This window comes from Amblyomma maculatum, chromosome 9, assembly GCF_055883805.1.
Source record: "Amblyomma maculatum isolate TAMU_Amacu chromosome 9, ASM5588380v1, whole genome shotgun sequence".
Lineage (NCBI taxonomy): Eukaryota > Metazoa > Arthropoda > Arachnida > Ixodida > Ixodidae > Amblyomma > Amblyomma maculatum.
The window spans coordinates 68,835,193-68,856,281 of NC_139352.1; positions in this window are offsets into that span (position 1 = coordinate 68,835,193).

Genomic DNA, 21,089 nt, shown 5'->3' on the forward strand with positions numbered 1-21,089 from the left:
ACCTTCTTTCTTCTCTCCTTCCCCTTCCCCAGTGCAGAGTAGCAGGCCAGATTTGAATTATTCCGGCCAACCTCTCTGCCTTTTCCTTTCAATAAATACATCTATCTATCTATCTTGGCTGTCGGAGTATTGCTTTCGCAACAAAAAGGAAGCAGTTGCTAAGGTTAGGAGCAGACAATCTCATCCAGCTATCTGACCTAGGGACTGACTTTATTTAGCATATCAGCTAATATAAAGTAAAACATGAAACAAGCACTGCAACATCATAGCTGAAAACGTGATAAAAAATGCTGCACATACGGTACAATTATGATAAGGCACTCAGGTAAAATTATGATAAGCTTTCCACTTCTTTTGCTGATAAGGTCCAGGATGTCGTTGCTTCGAGGAAAAGGAAGATTTAAGTCAATCGCTGGCACGTCCCATTGGCGTCGATCAGAAAGAAGAGAAGTCAATGAGGAATGAACGAACCGGCACAGCAGTCAACTGCAGACACCCAACAGGAGGTGATGGTTCGACCTCGACCTGTTGCAGTACAGGCATACTGCGAAAAGGACGTTTCCTCTGCAGAGGCAGCCTCGAACCTGCAGGTGGACAGAACACCGATGGTCTGCCGGGATGGACAGGAGCTTTATCTGGACAGCACGAGACGGCAGGCGATGTCGGTCCTATTTGGCCTGCTGCTTCTATTCGTCTGGCTCGCCATCGTCTTTTCGCACGTCAAGACCCACGCCGACGATTCCGCGCCACGTTCACCTCCAAGTTCCCTGCAGGGCTACCCTTTGTCTCCGGAAAGCCCAAGCCGGATCTACGCATTATCGAACGAGTCCGAAGATGCTGACTGGTAAACCTCTAGTATTTACCATAGCGTACCATTTTTGCCTAATTCTTCGGTAATGGCCAAGAACTCCATGCAATGTTCTTCACCTCAATTTTTTTTTTCGGAACAAAAGTTTTTTTTAATCAGTGTTTTTAATCCCGTTTCTTTATTGTTTTTTATTCATTTAATTTTAGTAGTTCGCGTTCTTTACTTTAAATTTTATTTTACTTTATTGTTTTCTGTTTTTAAATTTATCAGTCATCTTTTTCTTCCTTCATAAACGAGGCAAATACGCATCAAATAGATCACTGAATTTTACCAGCGATATAAATTAAGAAAAGCAATGAGCATTTCAATTTTATAATTTCAAATGGTCCGAATATTTTTATTTTTCTCTCTCAGCTGCTACGATCCGCCTCTGTTGCTGTTCGCGATTGAAGGCTCTGGGAAGAAGTACGTACTTTAAGACCTTTAGTAGTTATCAAGCCTTCAACAACTCAGCAACATGTTCCTCTACAACACAGAAGGCATATGAGATTGCAAATTTCTGATTTTTCATTACCAAGGCAGCGTACGTTATATACTAAAACTCAAGCATGTTGCCTGGGCGCACAGGAAAGGGTGCTGAGATACAGTAAAAGCTACCCGCAGTAAAAGCTTCGCGGATTTGTTAACAGGTGGCCCAGCCATCGGAATGCGCGCCACTCGAACAAGACTGGTGACGTCACGCTCATATATTCAGAGACGCCATGCATCTCTCGTGTGCTTTTTTTAAACGCTTAGAGCGCCTGAGTGCAAAAACATGACCGCCTATAGCTGCTGTTGTAAACTAAACTGGTCATTAGCTGTGTGATGTGCAAGCGTCATCAAGGTCCCTAATGCTGGTTTTGGTTTCTCAGTCTCTTTATCATGTCATGGAATAGATGGTATTTTCAGATTATTATTGTGCTAATGAGACAGATAAATATGGTTTATGTCGCTTAACTTTGTTCTGTCATGGTGTACACTTTCGGTATCCGTCATTTCTATTGCGAAAGCAATACTACTCTAGGTTTCGAGCCTTCAGCGTAGCGCGGCCGGTAGCCACGTCTTACCCACGTGACGCTGTGACGTCACTCCCCACGTGACAGTAGGGTATGGGTTGGCAGAAGCTGTCAACTTGGGTCTCTCGTTTCACATGGGACGGTTATGTCGGAATCAGCCTGATAGGACCCTGGCATTCACGTTACCCCTATAGGCCACTAAGGCACGTTCATATGGCTTGGTTAAAGCGGGGCTTGATATGTGGGTTGTGGAAGAAGAAAAAGAGAAGAAGAACGCTCGGTCACCCGCAGCTAATGCTTTCGCTCAATATTTGGCTCAGCAGCGGTGAACCCTTGTAATTTTTAATACGCTAGCGTTAAAGGCCTCGTTGACCGACCGACAGTCCGGCATCGGCGTTATGAGCGAAAAATCACTAGTATGGCGATGACATGGGGTAGCTGACGGCTGCCGCATGGCCGAGAACTGGACGTAAGGTTGCCTGGCATTATACGTCTGGCAGGAGCTGCCGATTAGGGCCTCTCCTTTCATACAAAAGGCTACGTAGCATCATAATCAGCGTGCCAAGACCGTTACATTTCCGCTACCCCTATAAGCCATGCACGCAAGCATGTTCATACGGCTTAATTATAGCGGGTCTTTATATGTGGGCTGGTAGCCTACGCTATCGCGTCATATACTCTTAAACGAGGAGCTGGAGTGTCACCGATAATTGTTGAACGCTGGAGTACTTTCCATTTTGATGTGTTTTCCACCAAATGCCCCTCCTAATAAAATGTGTAAGTAAATAAATTGACTGCCTAATAGGTTAATGAACTCAACATCGTACTTCACTGGATGCACGAATGCTTTGTTTTGTGATTATTTGTTTGTTTGTTTGTTTGTTTGTTTGATGTATTAATACTTATTTTACATTTGATTGATTGATTGATTGATTGATCGATCGATTGATTGATTGATTGATTGATTGATTGATTGATTGATTGATTGATTGATTGATTGATTGATTGATTGATTGATTGATTGATTGATTGATTGATTGATTGATTGATTGATTGATCGATCGATCGATCGATCGATCGATTGAATTTTTTTGTATCGGCATCAAATCTTTCTCTTCCACTGATGCACTCCATTTATTGTGTGGTTACGCGTCTCGGGGAAAATGCGACGACCACGTCCTCGATAACCACGGCCACCCCTCGCCGGCGAGCATCAACTTCGGTGATTACTGGTTGGGACAGCTTCGATTTGCAGCGGCTGTTCGCTCGCTACCGGACGGTAGCGCCTCCGTACACCGAACAGAAAATGGTATATGCGGCGATAGTGGATTTCGCACTGCCCTCATAGTCTTGTTATGGCAGTAATGAAAATACTTTTATTGCTTTTCGCGATAGCTACGCGGTTCGTTCTTTCTCAAGTAGCTGCAGATGCCACATCGACGTTACCAGCCCAGTCATATTCTTTGCAAGAGAAATGCGTGTCCCAATTATACTTCAGATAGGCTCAATAAGTGAAGTAGGTTCAGACAAATAGGGCTGTGGAACCATGTGTGACCTGTCGACAGCAGAGTTCGACATAGTGCTTTGTCATTGTTCTTGATAACATATATGTTATCAAGAACAATGCAGAGAAGCTTTGGTCTTAAACTATTATCTTGAACAGTCCACATCCTATGCACCATATCGGAATACTAAATATAACCTCATTAGAGAACAGAACAGCGTTCTCGATCATCAAGATGTGTCGTTATTGGTATGTCCAGGAGGGCGCCTCGGAGCGCAGGAAGGTCCTGTGGTGTGTCTACAATGGCAGCGATGCCCGATTTGCTCCCCGCAACCTCCCGAAGCACCTGTGCTCAGCTGTGGTTCTCTGCTGCCTGACTCTGTCAGCGCCCTCGGGGTTACCGTCAGCGGCTGATCTCGACTTTACGGAATTCCTGAAGCTGCGGGACATGGACAGAGCCTATAGGCAGGTTCCATATACTGTAGCTTCAACTTTCAAATAGTTGTTACGCGAGCCCAGTGACGGGCGCATAGACGATGCATCACCAGATGTCGCACGATGGCCTAATAGGGTATTTAAACTGGTCGCTGATCCTCGTGAATGGTTCACGCAATCTGCTTATTGTTATTGAGCCAGCACGCTCTAAATATTCAAATCTTACATATGACCACGATCTTCTTACAGGTTTAAGATCCCGCTAGTTCTGAAGATAGTTTGTCATATGGCTGACCTTACGATTTCCATTCTTTTTGAGTAACTCCACAGGAATACCCTCTCAGTATCAAAGCCATTGGCTGCATTCATAATGATTATTCTTCTTTTAGTGCGACTGGATTTATTTCTTACAGGAAATACTATTTTAGGGAATTGATAATCTGACGTCATGTTCATTCATCATTTAGGAGAGCATGTTGCCGGGCTAGTTGATGATCCATCAACTCAAAAATTTAGCGCAAAAATAATAACAATGGACGGAGAAGGACACATAATACTCGTCAATAGTATTATGTGTCCTTCTCTGTCCATTGTTTTCATTTTTACGCTAAATTCTTGACTTCGTTCATCCTTATATTCTGCTAGCTTGTGTCGGCTGCACGAAAAAGGGTTTCCACACTGATCTTCCTGCCAGATGACAACTTGCGCCAGTTTCGGTCCACAGCATCCCTGCGAATTTCCTTCCTGCATGCTCTCCTCCACTGTCACGTTTATCTTCTCAAATTACCTCAGTTACCTTCAGAAGGCATCGCTTACCAATTATCTGCAATACATGTTGTGTCAATTTCTTGGCTTCAGCTCGGATACACTTGACTGACTGTTTTCCCCCTAATACACTCTGCTCTATTTCTCACGCTTCATAGTAATGCGACAACGTTAAGGCTTCCGACCAGCTGATAACCAGGCGCCGTCGTTATAGTCCACTTTGCCAGCGAAAATTTCTGAGCATGTCACTGGCAGATGTTACTGATGTTGCCGGGAACTGAACAGGGTTTGTGACGTCAAGGGACCACATGACATGTCATAGTTTATGGGAGCTGTAAGCTCAGATAGCTCCTTTTATGACAGCGTGAGACGGGAAGATGCCGCCACTGCCGCAGACGGCGGTGGAGGGGGGGGGGGGGGGGGGGGCCTTTAGAGCGAACAGAGGATCAGAATCCAAAAATTAATTAAACCCCGCCTGGCCACAAATGTTTTCTCTCTACTAACTATTCGCCTATGAGTACAAGGAGGTGTAGCAAGGGGACTTTACAAGTTGACTCTTCGGACAGCATATGGACCTCGCGCAAAGTGCACACGTGTATAAAATAAAAGTTCATTGTGCTATCGAGCATGGGAACCGCTTGCAGAAATGTGATTTCCGTTATTCAGAAGGTGAGGCACAATGAACAGAGCATCCACTGCTCCCGCCTATTATCTGACCCGTTCTCACCTCCTTCAGGGTTTTTTTTTTTTCTGGAACATTTCTCCTGTCGTAATGAACGCGCCCACAAATCTTTAGACACAGGGTAAGGTAAAATTACAAGGTATCTTAAGGTATCACTTAAGACGTGAGGCGAAAGCCTACTCTTGCCCCTCTTATCATTCGCCTCTTTCTCTTTACCTATATCTTTTTCCTTCTTTGTCTTGGCCTCTCATTTTAGTCATTACTAAGCATTTTCAGTCATTTCTAATCAGTTGTAGTCGTTACAAGTCGTCGTTAGACATATTGGCCATCTGTAATCATTTTAGTCATCGCTATCCATCCCTAAGCATCTTAATCATTATAATCATAGTCATTACAATTCGTCGTTAGACATATGATTCATTACAACATTAGTAGTTGGTTGGTTGGTGGGGTTTAACGTCCCAAAGCGACTCAGGCTATGAGAGACGCCGTAGTGGAGGACTCCGGAAATTTCAACCACGACATTAGTAGTCATTATAATCTCTACCAGTCACTATTATAGGTGGCCAGTTCGAAACCCGCCGCCGGACACCCACCGATAAAATGGGTACAAGCGTCCCCATTGTTTTAGGACTGCTGCAGCTGAGGCTCTAAGGCAGCACTTCAGATGAGGCTCAAAGGAAGTACCTTTGCAAGACAAACAGAACCACCTTTGCAGGCTGCGAGGTTCGAAACTGGGTTTGGGCCCACTGCGGAGGAGGGGCGTGCTGCAGGGTTTACGGAGCTTCTCCCAAACGCACACCCCTGGAAAAGCCGAGCGCTAGGCCGGGGGACGCTTGTACCCATTTTTACCGGTGGGTGTCCAGCGGTGGGTTTCGAACTAACCACCTCCCGCAGCCGAGACGGGCGCTCTAACCACTAGGCCACTTTCAATCATTTTTTCTTCTTAATCTGTCTTTATTGTCTTTATACGGCGGACATTTTCTGATGACGCGTCCGGCGGTCACGTCCAGCCAACGCACCACGAGCCTAAAGACTTTCGCCTTTAAAAAGCGCGTTCATTATGCGAGAAATGGCAAATGTTCGGCGCGTAGTAGGTTCTTCCTGAGGATGAAGTAACGAACCCTAAGTAAACATATACTGAGGCTCAAAAAAGATATAACCGTGTATTGTAGATGCTTCGGAATCACTGCAATGGCATCACTCTCAAGGGGCAACTCAAGCTGTTGATGGACGAAAGTGCGGGTTCAAGAACGGAAGACGGAACATAAGTGCGGAAGAATTCATATCCAGTCGTCAAAAAATGAAGCAATCAGCTTGGCTTCAACGGCCTGTAAAACTTCTTTATATTGCATCCTCTGCCTTACATTGTGAGGTTTTAGTAGGGGAATTGTTTTCCCCGCTTAGTCGCGGTTGACAGTTCAAACCGCCGACTACACACAGTGATCGAGTGCGCTACCGAGCGCACGCCGAATACTGCGAGCCGTGCTCTTGGGAACAAAAAGACAGCACGTGCTGACAACAAACAGGCATTTATTGCTGCAGTAACAACGCCAGCTAGCAATAAAACTCTCTAAATGAATCTAGGTCGTCCGACTCACCAGCAAGGTTATGGGCAAATGCTTGCCCATAAGGGGGTGAACTCCGAGGCCAGAGAGGACGGAAAAGCGGGAAAAGTTCCGCGATGAATACGCAAGGATACGTCCGATCACATCGAGCTCCCGATTCCGAAGAGAGCTTCCTACTTTCCCGCATGCGCAGTCACAAGGCCATGGGTAATGGGTAGCCACCGTAGCCAGGGGTGGCACTTGTGCTGCCTAGGGCTAGGAAGCCTACATGTGCGCCATCTCTCGATAGATAATGTTAACGTTATCTACGCTGGCGCCATTTCGTAATAGCTAGAGTAACTACTATGGGGGAAAGCCAACTTTAAAGAGAACGAGGGGAGACCGTTCCACAAAACATAGACACTTCAAAATGACACCAGCCGCTCCACAAGGTTGTGTTATTCGCAATCATAAACGCTTACGCTGTAAAATGAGTCACATGGCCTTAGTCTTCAAAACTCGTCCCAACGGGCTATTATGATGCTTCGTAGGCCTAACCTCCTGGTAGCCTTGGGCGGTCCACAGCAGGACCACCTCGTGCTTCGCTCGCTGGTGCACGGAAAACGCGGCAACGCCACACTGCATCTAGCTGTCCATGTGACGCGCTTCATCGAGTTCAACCGGCTCGACGGTGTGCTACTCTATGTCTTGCGGTGTGAGTGCTGTCTATCTCATCATCATCATCATTCAGAGCTCTGTTTAGTGCAGGATGACTACTTCTAACTCGTTCATGTCAAAAATTCATGCTGCCCCAGGATACAATTCTTATAGACTTGAGGAATTCCACCCCTTCTCTACTTCATCACTTATCCGTTGAAAGTGTCCAGAGTTTTAGAGCTCTGGAAAAGACATCTCACTTGACGTACGCAGACGCTGCTCTAGGCCAGCAGATATATGTCGCACTGCAACTATGAACATCAAGTATCGAGATGGCGTCTCTAAATGATGGGAATTAAGGACAACAAGCAAACACACAGCGCGTGCGTCTTAAGTGCCTCAGCTGATTCTTTTCATCTTTTTTTTTTTCACTTGAGTCAAAACCAGCCAGGAAAGCAGCGCTTCTTAAAGGCGTCACCTCCGAGCTTTTTCTAGTGTCAAATTCAGCTTCCTTCTTCATAGCGTTCACTAAGTCATGGCGCTAATTTACCGGCCGACATCAAATCAAATCAAGCATGTTCAGTCCAAGTCTTGTAACATCCTGTCTCTCTAGAACATTACAATCATTACCATTTCATATCTCAGGAGCTACGTCCTCTGTAGAACGCACCTCTCAGTGACTATACACATACGCTGCTTTGGGTCAGCGCTGTAGGTGCTGTGTGCGGCTATGAACATCCAGGTTTTAGAGCTATCTCTAAAAGACGAGAATCCAGGGCAACATGTACACACACAGCGCGTGCGCCTTTTCCTTTTTCCCTCGGTCCCTTCATGTTAGTTCCTCAGCTTGTATTAAAAGTAGCCAAGAAACTGCGCTTATTCCAGGGCTCACACCGAAGCTATCTCTATTGCCTAATTAAGGCTTTTTTTCAACGGCGTCCACAAAGTCACAGCTCGAACGCACTGGCAGACACCTCATCACAGCATGCATGCTCGATCCAAGTCCTGCATTCCCTTTCAGCTAGAACATTATAATGATAGCTTATAGAAAACATCCTTTCAGCTAAACGACGTCGCATGTGCCATGCCCGATAAATTCTGCTTTCATGTATGAATTCAGTTGCGGCCACTCCAAGATGGTCTTTCCACTTGCCTTCCAATTAACCATGCCATCCTCCAGCCCAACCACTAACCTGAATCCTATTTAACGTTTATTTTCCAGCTAATAATAATCAGGGATAGAGAGATGTAGTAATTGGCATTCACAAAACAAATTGAAGACTCAGTTCACTTCCTTGCGAACTGAGGCTTCCTCTCACTTCTTGTCCTCTTTATTTTGTGATTGACTAATTACATTCTTATCCTCTTTCGCGATGTCTTCTCTCGGAGTCCGAAAGAAGGGGATGTTAGGGGGCGGATCGGGTACAAATATCTGCATCGTTTTTTTAGCTGAATACACTGGTAAAATCTGGAATAGACTTAACGCGCAACGTCACCGACCCTGCAGGTGGACCGGACACAGTGACCGTATTCCGGGCCTTGCGCGACCGCCTGGAGTTCGGAGGCTACACCATCGCCGTGACGTGCCCCGAAGGCGGTGAAGGTCGAAGGCTGTTTGCCGATGCCAGTCTGGGTCCCGTCGTACTGATACCGCCCCAAGTGAACGCCAACAGCACCCAGTGTCCGGTAAACAGCTCAACATTCATTTCATTTCATTTATTAATACTGTCAGCCACCAAAAGGGGCTGTAACAGGAGTGGAAAATACAAAACAACACGATGAAAATCAATAGCCAATCAAAAGTTGTCTCTGAATGCACACACAAACAAAACAAAAATGAATTACACAGAAATGGGAACGACAGCCATCCTACACAACAGCAATAGAACCTCATCACCCTGTGGTCGTGCCATAGATGAAATTTTCTAAATGGCGTACAAATTCAGATAATGATGATGATCGAACAGCAGAATCTGGAAGAGAGTTCCAGTCCTTACAAGTTCGCGGGAAATAACTAAACTTGAAGCAATTATTTTTTATAGCCGGCAATGGAATGAACCTACTATGACGATGCCTTGATGTCTCATTAGTTTTGATCTCAAAGTAGTCTCATTTATTAATTTTTAGATAATTATTGATAATGAGATAAAGAGTTTTTAGTCTTTCATACCTGGTTCTGCTTTCTAACATTGATAGTTAGGCTTGTTGGCAGATTTCTTCGGTTATTTCTTCGGCGATACAGTTGCTCAGCTAATTTGTAACTACGGGTAGGCGTAAAAGACATATACCACAGACACTGTAAGATAAGGTTCTCATCTGACAGTGGGCAAACACGAGTTTTTCCTGAAGTTCTTGATCGTGCTATAGTTACGAAATTGATGCTAATATTCTAGCCCGAAGGTGCTTTAGCACGTTTCGTTGGTTAGTACGTCATCGCACCTCCCACTAGTTTAGCAAACATCGGTCAGTTAACGCTCGTAACGCTTGTGCACATACATTTCCCCATCTCGTTTGTTTTAACACCTGCGGTAGTTCGTCGAGCTGAACACTAAAATGCAGTCAGTTCCCTATTGAAAAAAGTTATATTACGAAATTATCTCACATAGGCTTCATCACACAATGTAATTCAAGTAACAATATGATGGGATTTCAAACATCATCATAAAATATATTCCACACTTTATGATAATACACGACATCATGTGATATTTGTTTGCTACTTGAATGAAACTGTATGAAAAGCACGTGTGAGCTGTTTCATTACAAGACTTTTTTACATTACTTTGCTATGTTCACAGATTTCTGTCCGCAAAATCGTGTCCGCAGCAGTTGTGAGTAATTGAGAAGTGTTAGAGGGTAATGAGTGGTGTCAATCGACAGAGGGAGACGTTTTTGTGTCCGAAAAATAATTAGGCCGATAAGTCAATTAGGTAATTAATTAAAATGACTGCTTCTCGGGAAAGGAAAAGCGCAGTATTTGTCATACTAATTCTGTGGACACCTGGCCCGCGCCTTAGGGGAAAGGAGGAAGGTGGTAGTGAAAGCGGAAAGAGAGAAAGAGGTGCTGTAGTGGATATGACGTCAAGAATGGGACGTCATGCAATCGGAAGTAGAGCCGACAAAGGGCATAGGAAGGGATTGGCGCGCAATTTGAAAGTACCAGACTAAAATTGGTAAGCAAGAAGTGAATTAAGCAACTAGAAGCAACCAGAAAGAAGCAACTAACAGCAGCATCCGTGCTTTTGCATTACTCCAATGCAGATTCTGCAGTGCTCTTTAATTTTCTTCAATATAGTTAATATGACAATAATTGGTTCACGTGAAAGGAAAAGCGCAGTATCTGTCACACTTCCTCTGTGAACACCTAAACCGCGCCGTAAGGGAAGGGAGGAAGGTGGATTTAGCCTAGGCTTTCAGTGCATTAACCTTGCAGGGAGTTTTACCATCGGTGTAATGAAGAGCTCCGGTTTACCTCAAATAGAGAGATACTCGTCAATAATCGTGAGTTCGCGAGGGCTTGAACGTGTCAACGTGAAACGTTCGTAGACTTCCACAGACATACAGTTCCCGTGAGAGAAGCCTATAGCGGAGACACTAACGAAGTACTACCAATTGCATACGCATTAGGAGATCATCACGTAAAGAAGTGACACTGAAACCAGGGCTTGAAGTATCCCGCACTGCGCAGCTTGGACTCGCCCGACGCCGTGCACTGCTGGACGAAGACGCCAGTGACGCAATGCTGGGCGTCCGCTTCTCGGGTGTCCGGTACACGTTGCCACCAGGAACCCAGTCGGCAGCTCAGGAAGGCGCCACCGCATCGCTGATTGGCAGCGCAGCTTATAGAGACGTCTGTCTGGCCATCAGGTATACCAGAGATGGCGCTGATGTCAAGGCGCGTTATCATAATTTATCACTGCTACTTCAGGGTTGTATGTAGCGCTACAACCAACCACTACAAATTAGCTTAGCCACATAGATCTGTCCTATCGAATCTTAATGACACTGGTGAAGGCGAAAAGCAAGGCGCCCGTGTGTTGTGCGATGTCGGTGCACGTTAAAGAACCCTATAGGTGGTCGAAATTTCCGGAGTCCTCCACTACGGCGTCTCTCATAGCCTAAGTCGCTTTGGGACGTCAAACCACACAAACCAACCAACCTTAATGATACTTAAGCGTCCCCTAATATTTGTTTCCACCCCCATAAGTGGTTCAACGTGTCTCACATCGCAATTAATGGCATGTCCTTTGCATGTCACCTTCGTAAAAGCGCCGCGGCCGTCGCCGACTGCAGCCCAATGTTCACAGCAGGCCGCGCGTCGCCAGTTTATGCTGTGGAAATATACGTGACAACCGCCTCATCCTGGATCGATATCTCAACCGCGTTTTGACGAAAAAAAATGACAAGGGTTCAACGCCGCTGAACCAAATATTGAGCGAAAGAATTAGCTGCGGGTGACCGAGCGTTCTTCTTCTCTTTTTCTTCTTTCTCTGCCCACATATAAATAAAGTCCCGCTTTAACCAACCCGTATGAACGTGCCTTAGTGGCCTATAGGGGTAACGTGAATACCAGGGTCCTAGCAGGCTGATTCTGACATAACTGTCCCATGTGAAACGAGAGACCCAAGTTGGCAGCTCCTGCCAACCCATGTGTCACGTGGGGTGTGACGTCACAGCGTCACGTGGGTAAGATGTGGCTACCCCCGCGCTACGCTGAAGGCTTGAAACCTAGAGTAGTATTGATTTCGCAATAAAAAAAATAGCTGCTGTTCAGCTTCTGGTTAAACCTGGAGTTACGCGAGAGCAATCTGCATGGCTATGCTTAGGTTTGGCTTGAAAGTAAAGACATGGCTTTTGCACATAGTAGTTTACTCTGTGGTTTTCAGCTTTGTTTATGCCATAGGGGGAACCCTTCACGTACGAGCACCCCTTGCCTCTCGTCGTTGACCTCTCATTCGTGTGTAGAACACTTCTATTGGTATGACATTGTCTTTACGTCGAACTCCGTGGCACAGCGCCGTCACAACGTTCTAACGAACCTTCTGTCTTAGCAACTCGCTGTTGTCGTTCTCCTCTACCAACTACCGAGTTATCTGTCTTCTTCTTTTTCTTCTTCTTATTGTTTTTCTCTTTCTCCTTCTTTTTTCTTCTTCTTTTCGCAGCGAGCTAAACTCCTTTTGTTAAACTCCAGGTTTAACCACAAGCTAAACCACAACTAATTTTCTTTTTTCTTTCCTCTTCGGACAGGCTCGGCGAAATAGCTAGACAGTGTAGCTCTATCGCTACAAGTTCACATATACGCGTACTTGAAGCGTCCGTAGCTGCTGCGAACATAGGAAACAAAGCGATTAAGTAGACAACGGTTAAACGCTGCTCGAATTCCCCGCTTTTCCCAACCCATTAGAAAAGAAAACACGGACTGAGTAACGTCTTGCGCCCTGGTTGTGACTATGCTGTGAAATAAGGTCGTCAATGGAGCCATATTCACTGACGATCAGAAGGTATTGATCTCAGAAGCTGCCTTTTGAAACGTAACAACTTCCCAACGTATTGACGACACATGAGGTAACTCCGATAGGAAGCGACAGAACTAATTGGAGATCAATAAAAGAGGCTTTTCTCATGCAGCGAACGTGTAAGGACTACCACTGGACACTAATGACATCTTTCAAGACCTCATATATCTCTTATTTATAGTTTATTCAGAATGCTCAGCGGCCTTGAACATCACTGAATACTTTCACCACCCAGGAGTAGCCAGCGTTGCTGGCGTCTTCAAATTTTAACCCGCGCGGCACAAGTTTTAATACGGCACACATGTGTCTCTCTTATTCTCTTAAGCTCCGCACGCCACCGCTTCTCTCTCAGCGTCAGAGTACAGTTTCTATATGTTAATCAACACGTGCATAATGCACAACAATACACGTACGGCACGAAATATGAGGACAGACCATGTGAACTGCACCGCCCCACATCATACAATATAGTAACGTGTACCGCGCCATGCTGCAGCCCCACCCTTTTGCCTAAAGACGTCACATTTGCTCAGATGAATCATTACATGCCGCTTATCTCAAAGTGCGATCATATATCAGTTTTCAAAGGGCGAATGTTTTCGTCTCTTTGTCAGGGACCACGGCTGGTCTGGCTACGGCACCCCTTCGGGCGAGTGCATAGTGGCGCGCCGGAACCGGACTTGGATGGCCACACCGACGCCGTGGGCTCTGGCCGCAGCGGCTAGCCCGATGGGTCACTACTCGGGCGCGGGCGCTGTCATTCTGGACGTGGACGCCGACGACGTCCGCGGTGTGTGCAGCTCGCAGCCCTTCCCTCTAACTGACGCCCTCCACCGCCTGCTGCAGTGACGGGCGCCATATTTCCACGTGCCATCATCAGTATCATCATATAATACATCACCGCCACAAGATAGTCCGTATTGAATGAATGTTCTTGTATGTAACCTTTAAAAGCTTGGCATAGCGTCGAATCAATAATAATTAAGGCGACAAAAAATTTCCATACGTCTTCCCTCTGCAAGACCTCTCAATACCGAAGCCCATGTTCGTCAACTGCAGTCCCTATGTACGAATCCTGAAGCTCCTCCTCTCGTTGTAGACTTGAATCACGATGGCGGACCTATATATTGGTAACAAACACAAGAGGAGAACGCAGAATAATAGATCGAGGCAGCAATTTTTAGACCACAATCCAAACATTATCGATGAACTGCATAACCATTTTATGAAAGCAAAACAAAAACTGAAGTATGCCCAGTGGAGTCCTTTAAACATATATAGGTTAGCGGTGATCGAGGAGTGGCTCCTTTTATAATGACTGAGATATTACTGCGCAAACTTTGGAGAAGGAATTTCATCACTAAACGTCATTCGCATTATATTCATAACGGTTTGTCAACTGAGACGCAGACTGATAACGCAGTATTAGAAGCTTTTAAACGCAGATCATATTGTCACTACCTCAGGAACGCCTTGAGGGTACAGAAAGTCCACACCGCTTTCTTGAAGTCAGAGCAGATCAGCAACTCAAGCGGTGGCGACACGAGCAGAGCTCGAGCGAGAACCAGCGAAGACATCGTCTTCGGTGGCAGGCTGCTGGCTGACACGGGGCAATACTTCCATGCACGTGCTCCTTTCGGCTCCACCTACAAACACTTTCGAATGCTGAAACACTCAGCACAACCGCCTTACATGCGTCTCCCCTTACTCCCTCCTCTCGGCTCCTTTTTCGCCCATTGTTTTCCCCGATCGGCAGGGTGTAACATCTTCTGAAAAGTATTTCTGGATGCGCCACTGGTTGGGCTATATACTTTTGACACGGCTGTAGATTCTTGCAGCGCTGAAGGCAAGCTTTCCATCACGTTTTTGCTACAGAATTCCTGATCTCAGTCTTTATTTATGCCGTTCTGTGTTAACGCCGTCTAGCAGAGGTGTAGTCCTTGCAGGGATTACCATGGAGCCTCAAGAACTCACGCGTTCACTGAGCTGTCGGAGTATATGTGCAGACGGCTTACTTGGCGCTCATGAAAGCATTCAAGAGGGACTTGTTTCAGCTTCGTCAGCGATAACTCGACCTTCTTCCTGATGCCGGATATTCAAAGAAGCCCACGGGGTTGGTGCAGGCTAAATAGTGGAGAGGACGGTCTAGAGGTGGGTGTAAACTGGGATGGCAGAATAGCGCGATATGCTACAACGGTGTCTGTAAACGACGTACGCGGCATGGTAATGAGAAGACTAGCCAAATGATGAAAGGGAACGCGGTAGATATGTCGGAAATGTGCACTTAGAGCGTCAACTGGTAAGTAGGTAGTGGTGGGATGCTCCTGGGCAATCAATACGATAGCGGCCGTAGAGGCACATTTCGGCAATCCCAGACAGGTTCTCTGTGATTGAGCTTGAACACTCTGTGGACTTTGTATGTTGGTTTTTCTGATGTTTCCAAGTGCAGGTAGGCTGTACCGAATGAATTTTAATGAATAATGCATTGTACAGCTGGAGCATCAACTGCGCTGACACTCCCCATGATTTTCCCCAAGAAAGGCAAGTACGTGAGCAATCGTTGTGATTCTCTTCTTCATTAACGAAATATGAGGAGTCCAAGGAAGATTTCGGTCGATGATCACTCCAGGAAAGCGATGGTCGCCTTCGTAGGGTGTTGCTCTACCATTTATACTTGCAGTGTAAGGAGACATGTTGTTCCGTATGAACGCAACGAGCGAACACTTTTCGGTTTAAATCTGCAGATTTTGCAGATGGAGGTAGGACGTAAACTATATTTGCCGCCTCACGAATCCTATTTAAAACTACTGGGCGCGTAACTTCTGAGGCTCGGATGCAAATGTCGTCTGCATAGATTGAAAGTTGTGCCGACTGAGGTGTTAAGTCGACAAGCCCGGTAAGTGTAAGATTGAAAAGCGTTGGTGTTAGTACTCCACTCTGTGGGACTCCATGGGAAGTGAAATGGGAAGATGTTGAGCCATCCTCAGTGTGCACAAGGAGAGATCTGTTGTATAAAAAACTCTGTATCCAGTGGCGTCGCGAGGGGTGTGCTGTCTGCACCGGGTGCAGTGCTCAGGGAGATGCAGGTGGGTAATGAGAGGAAGGAAGGGGCGGGGGCCGGGGAAATACCCGCATTGGTGACGCTGAGACACTGGCTACCGAGTGTGATCTTCTTGTAGAACGAATTATTCTGTTGTGAGGGGAGCTTGAAAACACATGCCTTAGTTTACGCAAGAGACTCCACGCCATTTTAACGTCACCCGCACTGGGTGCTGGTGACCCCAGCGATGTTGCTGTCCGTATCCAGCAGAATACGCGACCGCCAAGTTCAGCACCTTCCATCCAAAGTGGTCTGGTGTGTGACGTTGTCATATGTGCCATTTATATCCAGGAACAAAGCCGCAGGTAAGAGCTTCAAAAATTTTTGACGCTGTTTACGGATATAATACCAGGTCCACTACACATTATCATATGTCGCTTGGACGCAAGGATCGCATCATCGTTCACTCCGAGACTTCATTACATAAGCCAACCTTTTTTCATTTATTTGACCATACCCTTCATCCTTCATAACATTCCTCTTATGTCCCGAGGTAACAAACATCGCAAATATATATAGTAAAGCATCTACGTCAAAAACCGGATACATTATATCCAGATATATACGGTAGCGCTCCTGGTATTATTCAAAACGAGTAAGTAGCATTCTTTCCAGTACTTTAATTACCGACACAGCTAGCCAGTGCAATTGGACGGTATTAAGTAAAGTCCAGAGGTGATTTGCCTGGTTTCAGGAGCGGAACTAGAAGACTGCACTTCCACTCCTATGGAACTTTACCCTCACTCTATGATCTGTTGTGATAGATTCCAAAAGAACATGTCTAGCTTCTTGTCCAAGGTTTCCAAGCGCAGAATATGTCACACCATCGGGACCCGGAGATGATGATCGTCTGCAAACAGCCAGCGCAGCGTCAAGTTCCTCCACGGAGAATGGAAGGTCAATTCGTGAATCCCGAGAAGCGGGAGCATCGTTGAAATGTAGCGTTGCCGTTGCGGTCGATTGGCCTGCTGCCCTAGCGCAGAAATCTGCTACCTCGACTTCACCACGTGTTTGGTAGAGTGCGAGAGATTTTAATGGGAAGAGCTGTTGAGGGGATGTTCGAAGGCCAGGAACGGATGCGTGATAGAGGCTTTCGTGGATCAAGCGTTTCACAGAATGACCTCCAACTTTTTGCTTGAAGGGCTGAATTCAGCGTTAGATTTTCTTTTGCATGCACCTCGCATCTCCGAAGTCGAGGCCTTTGTGCGTCGGTATCTACGTTCTGTTCTCCGTCGCAGTGATGGCTATATGTGCACTCCGGGGGCTATGCTCTGCATATTTAGAGATCGACATGCGCGCTACTGCATAATTCGCTTGACTGGCTATAGTTCCCGCCACCCAGATATAAGCTCCTGACTTGCTGCGGCACTTTCTGCTGACAGGCATTTAGGAAGCAATAGTTGTTGAGGCATTCACGACGTCATTTTTAGGTCGCCATCTATGCCTACAAATTTCGGTAATAGCATGTCCATTGTTGGTCCTTACGAAGTGTCAATTTAATGGTGTACCGTCACCTTGCAGTCGTGGGCCTACATGCTTTTAGGGTAGCTTTACCATTTTTAAGAATGTTCATTAGTGTTGAACTCTTATATGTTTGTATATAGGCGATGCTAACATTTATCTGTAACACAGCTGAAGTTTTAGAAAAAAACATTAAGAACATCAAAATGTTGAGCCAAAACAAAAATGCCACATATTCTGTAATGTTTCGATATTACCTGGGCCGAATTATGCACAACTCGGTCCGCCGTCTATGCTACTCTCGGTATACAAACCCGGGGACTACCTCGGTATCTACAGATGGCGTTCAAGTCAACCAAGGTCAAACTGGAACAGCCTGCTTAGCCACAAGCCTTGCTTAGTATAGTGTGGCGAAGTGGTGCATGACCACGCAGGTTTAGAAAGGGGAACCCTATTGGTTAGGGGAATAGAGTAACAGCTGGGCGCTGTGCACGTGCTGTAGTGATTTGCGCAACCCCCGCCCTTTCATAGCAGCATTCCTCGCTTGCGCATTGTGGCCCCGCAATTAGTTTCTCTGAAGGCCTCCGGCGCTGCATGGTTGTACACACACACACAAAAAAAACAACAACCAATACACACACAAGAGAATTGAACCAGGACGTTAACACAGATGATGCGCTCGCTATCAACTGTATAACCATGCAGCGCCGGAGGTCTTCAGAGTCGTATAGCCAACTAGCCCGCTCGCAATTGCTACTGCTGAGCCATTAGTTTGCCTACCCCCTAACCAATAGGGTCCCTTATATTCTTCGCTATTGACCGTTCATGACCAAATGATTAACTGGCCGCTTTACTAATTACACGTCGTAATTACAGTTAATTAGTTGCTTAAAATTTAAATTTCTAACTCCGGAGCGACATGTGCGCCACTTGCGGCGGCAAGCGCGTCCCTATCATGAAGGCTAGAGCAGACGACTGCACTCGCAGTGCTGTGCGCGTCGTCACGAATGAGCTCTGCGCCTCTTTCTCGATCGCAAATGTCGCATAAAGACAGCCAGACACTGCTGTCTTTTAGGCTGCAGACTGCTGATACAAAATTATACGGCTTCTCAACGCAGCATTGGGAAACTGAACGACGGCAACGCGTTGGACTCACCTTGTTAGTTGCGAAAAGAAAGTTTAAGCTCCGTTTCTTTTTCTTTTTTCTTCTTTTTTTTTTTACGTACTCCACGCTGTAGAAGGGCACTTGTTGAGCCTTAAAATACGCACAAGGGACGTTTCTTAGCATCTACCGTGCATGCTGCACATACATGACGTTGGATAACGGCGCTGTAGATGGTTCTTTGCATGCGCTTAGCAGAGTATGCAGCTTATTTTTTTGTTTACGTCTGCAGCGAAGATGGCAAGGATTCGGTGCCTTCGGCAAAATCCAAGATATGCAGCAGCCATTTCGTGGCAAATGCAAAATCGAACCGTCCAAAGATACCTAAGTGTTTTCCCCTCAGCATGCAAAGAGCAAGTGGAAGTTGTTGTTTCGCTTGTTATCACGGGCATCACTTTATGTTGTAAGAAGATGGTGGTAATCCGGGCCGATTGGTACATATTGCATAAAGTTAGCAGTGCTACAGTGAGCTAGGATGCTAAAAAGCCAGTAGATAAATTCTTACTTTCTTTAACGCATTCCGGCTAACCTGAGTAGGGGAACCTCCTATATCGGTGGCAGTAAAGTTTTAAATCAATCAATCGACCGCATCACATGATACCATCTCTTTCGTAGCATATACATGGCCTGCTTCAAGTAGCTTCGTTCATTTCCCGATGTTTGCGCCTTGAAAGAATTATTCAAGCCTCATTACTAACTCCAATTCCTGCTTCTATAATTCTTCGCAGACACAATTCGTAGTACAATTCGTCTGCGGTGCGGAGACACGAAGGGAGCCTTCATGACAGGGACGAGGCCTCGGCCGCGTGGGGCGCTGAACACAACATTGACAGTGGCGGCGCCCAGTATAACAGCGCTGGCCTAAATATACTTCTTAATTAGCTTTAATTAGTTACACTGAACATTTAGCTGAAGTAAGTACCAATGGCGGACTCACGAATATGATACCCATTTTATTTCCTCGCTGTAGTAAACACGCACGCCGGGCAGGTCGTGCCTCCCGCAAACCCTCCGCGCCAATGATACGGTGAATCTCTTCCACCAGCGCCAGAAGAGTGTGCTAAAATGTTGGTTGGTTTGTTTGTGGGGTTTAACGTCCCAAAGCGACTTAGGCTATGAGAGACGCCGTAGTGGAGGACTCCGGAAATTTCGACCATCTGGAATGTGTTCTTCACTTAAACGGTAAGCCAACTCATCGTATGCACGCTGGCTCCGCTGCTAAGACGTCACCGAAATATGCATATTTCTTTTACTGATATAAGGGATCGGCAGTAAGGCAGTTCCACGAGAGATCATTTACTCATAGCGCTGAGCACCGTCTGATATATGCCTTCGCTGCGAAACAATTTAGCGACGACTAGAAAAAGCTCGCCTTAAGTGCCGTCGTCCGCCGCGCCAGCGGGCGGCGCCGCTTTCGTGAGCGCTGCGCAAACATGTATGCGGTCTCTGCAGTGAGGCGACTCGGATAAAAAATCAAATGCACTACAATGTTTGCCATGCCCTATATGGTGGCAGTGTGCCCGCGTCAGTCCGGAGAACTTCCTAATGTGTTTCAGGCATAGCATATGGGTCCGGCTGCACAACGGCGTCAATGTACAGCTTTCAATTGTAGCGCTGTTCATCCCATTCTGACAAACTTTTCACGTAGTCCACCATTGCTGCAGAGCACGCTACATTCCCTTGATAGCAGTGCAAGTCTGACGATCTACGGGACTGTTCACAGCACGATAAACTGAACGCGCACAGTTGCAGACGAACATGCACCACCGGCGTCATCGCTAGCAGACGCTCCGGAGGTGAAGGCAGTGAAGGCGGCCGCGGTATAGCCGCGGCGAGTATTGCCGGCTGCGCCGTCGTCTGCTGCAATGCGCGATTCTCGTTCTGTCCATATATCGTATGGCGTTCGACAACTGCTCTTTAAATGTAATTCTGTCTAGGATTTATCACTTGATCGACAGTATTAAGCTAATTTACCTCATGGGGCAGTATATCAGACTGTAAAATAAACTGCCCGATTAGCTATATACTTGCAGTGAGCCTTTTGGGGATGTCCGGATTCACAACAGTGATTATTTGGGGAGTTTTAAAAGTTGACTGCCTCCGAAATGACGCAGCATACTTTGTCACACACTTCTTCAAAGCGCTGCCCAACATTTAATTACCGGCCACTACTTCTGGTGCTCTGCGAAACGAGAAAAACGTTGCGGTAAGTTCTGTTTAGATGTTTCTATGGGTTCCCTCCCAACTCGCACCCCCATACGTTTCGTGGTGCTTTAAAAATATTTCGCCTAGGTAATGAGATTTCATACTTTCACGATCTGTTCTGGGATGTTCATGGTTACTTTGCACCGAATAACGACATCACAGGTGCTCTGTGAAGTGAGAAAACTGCTTTGA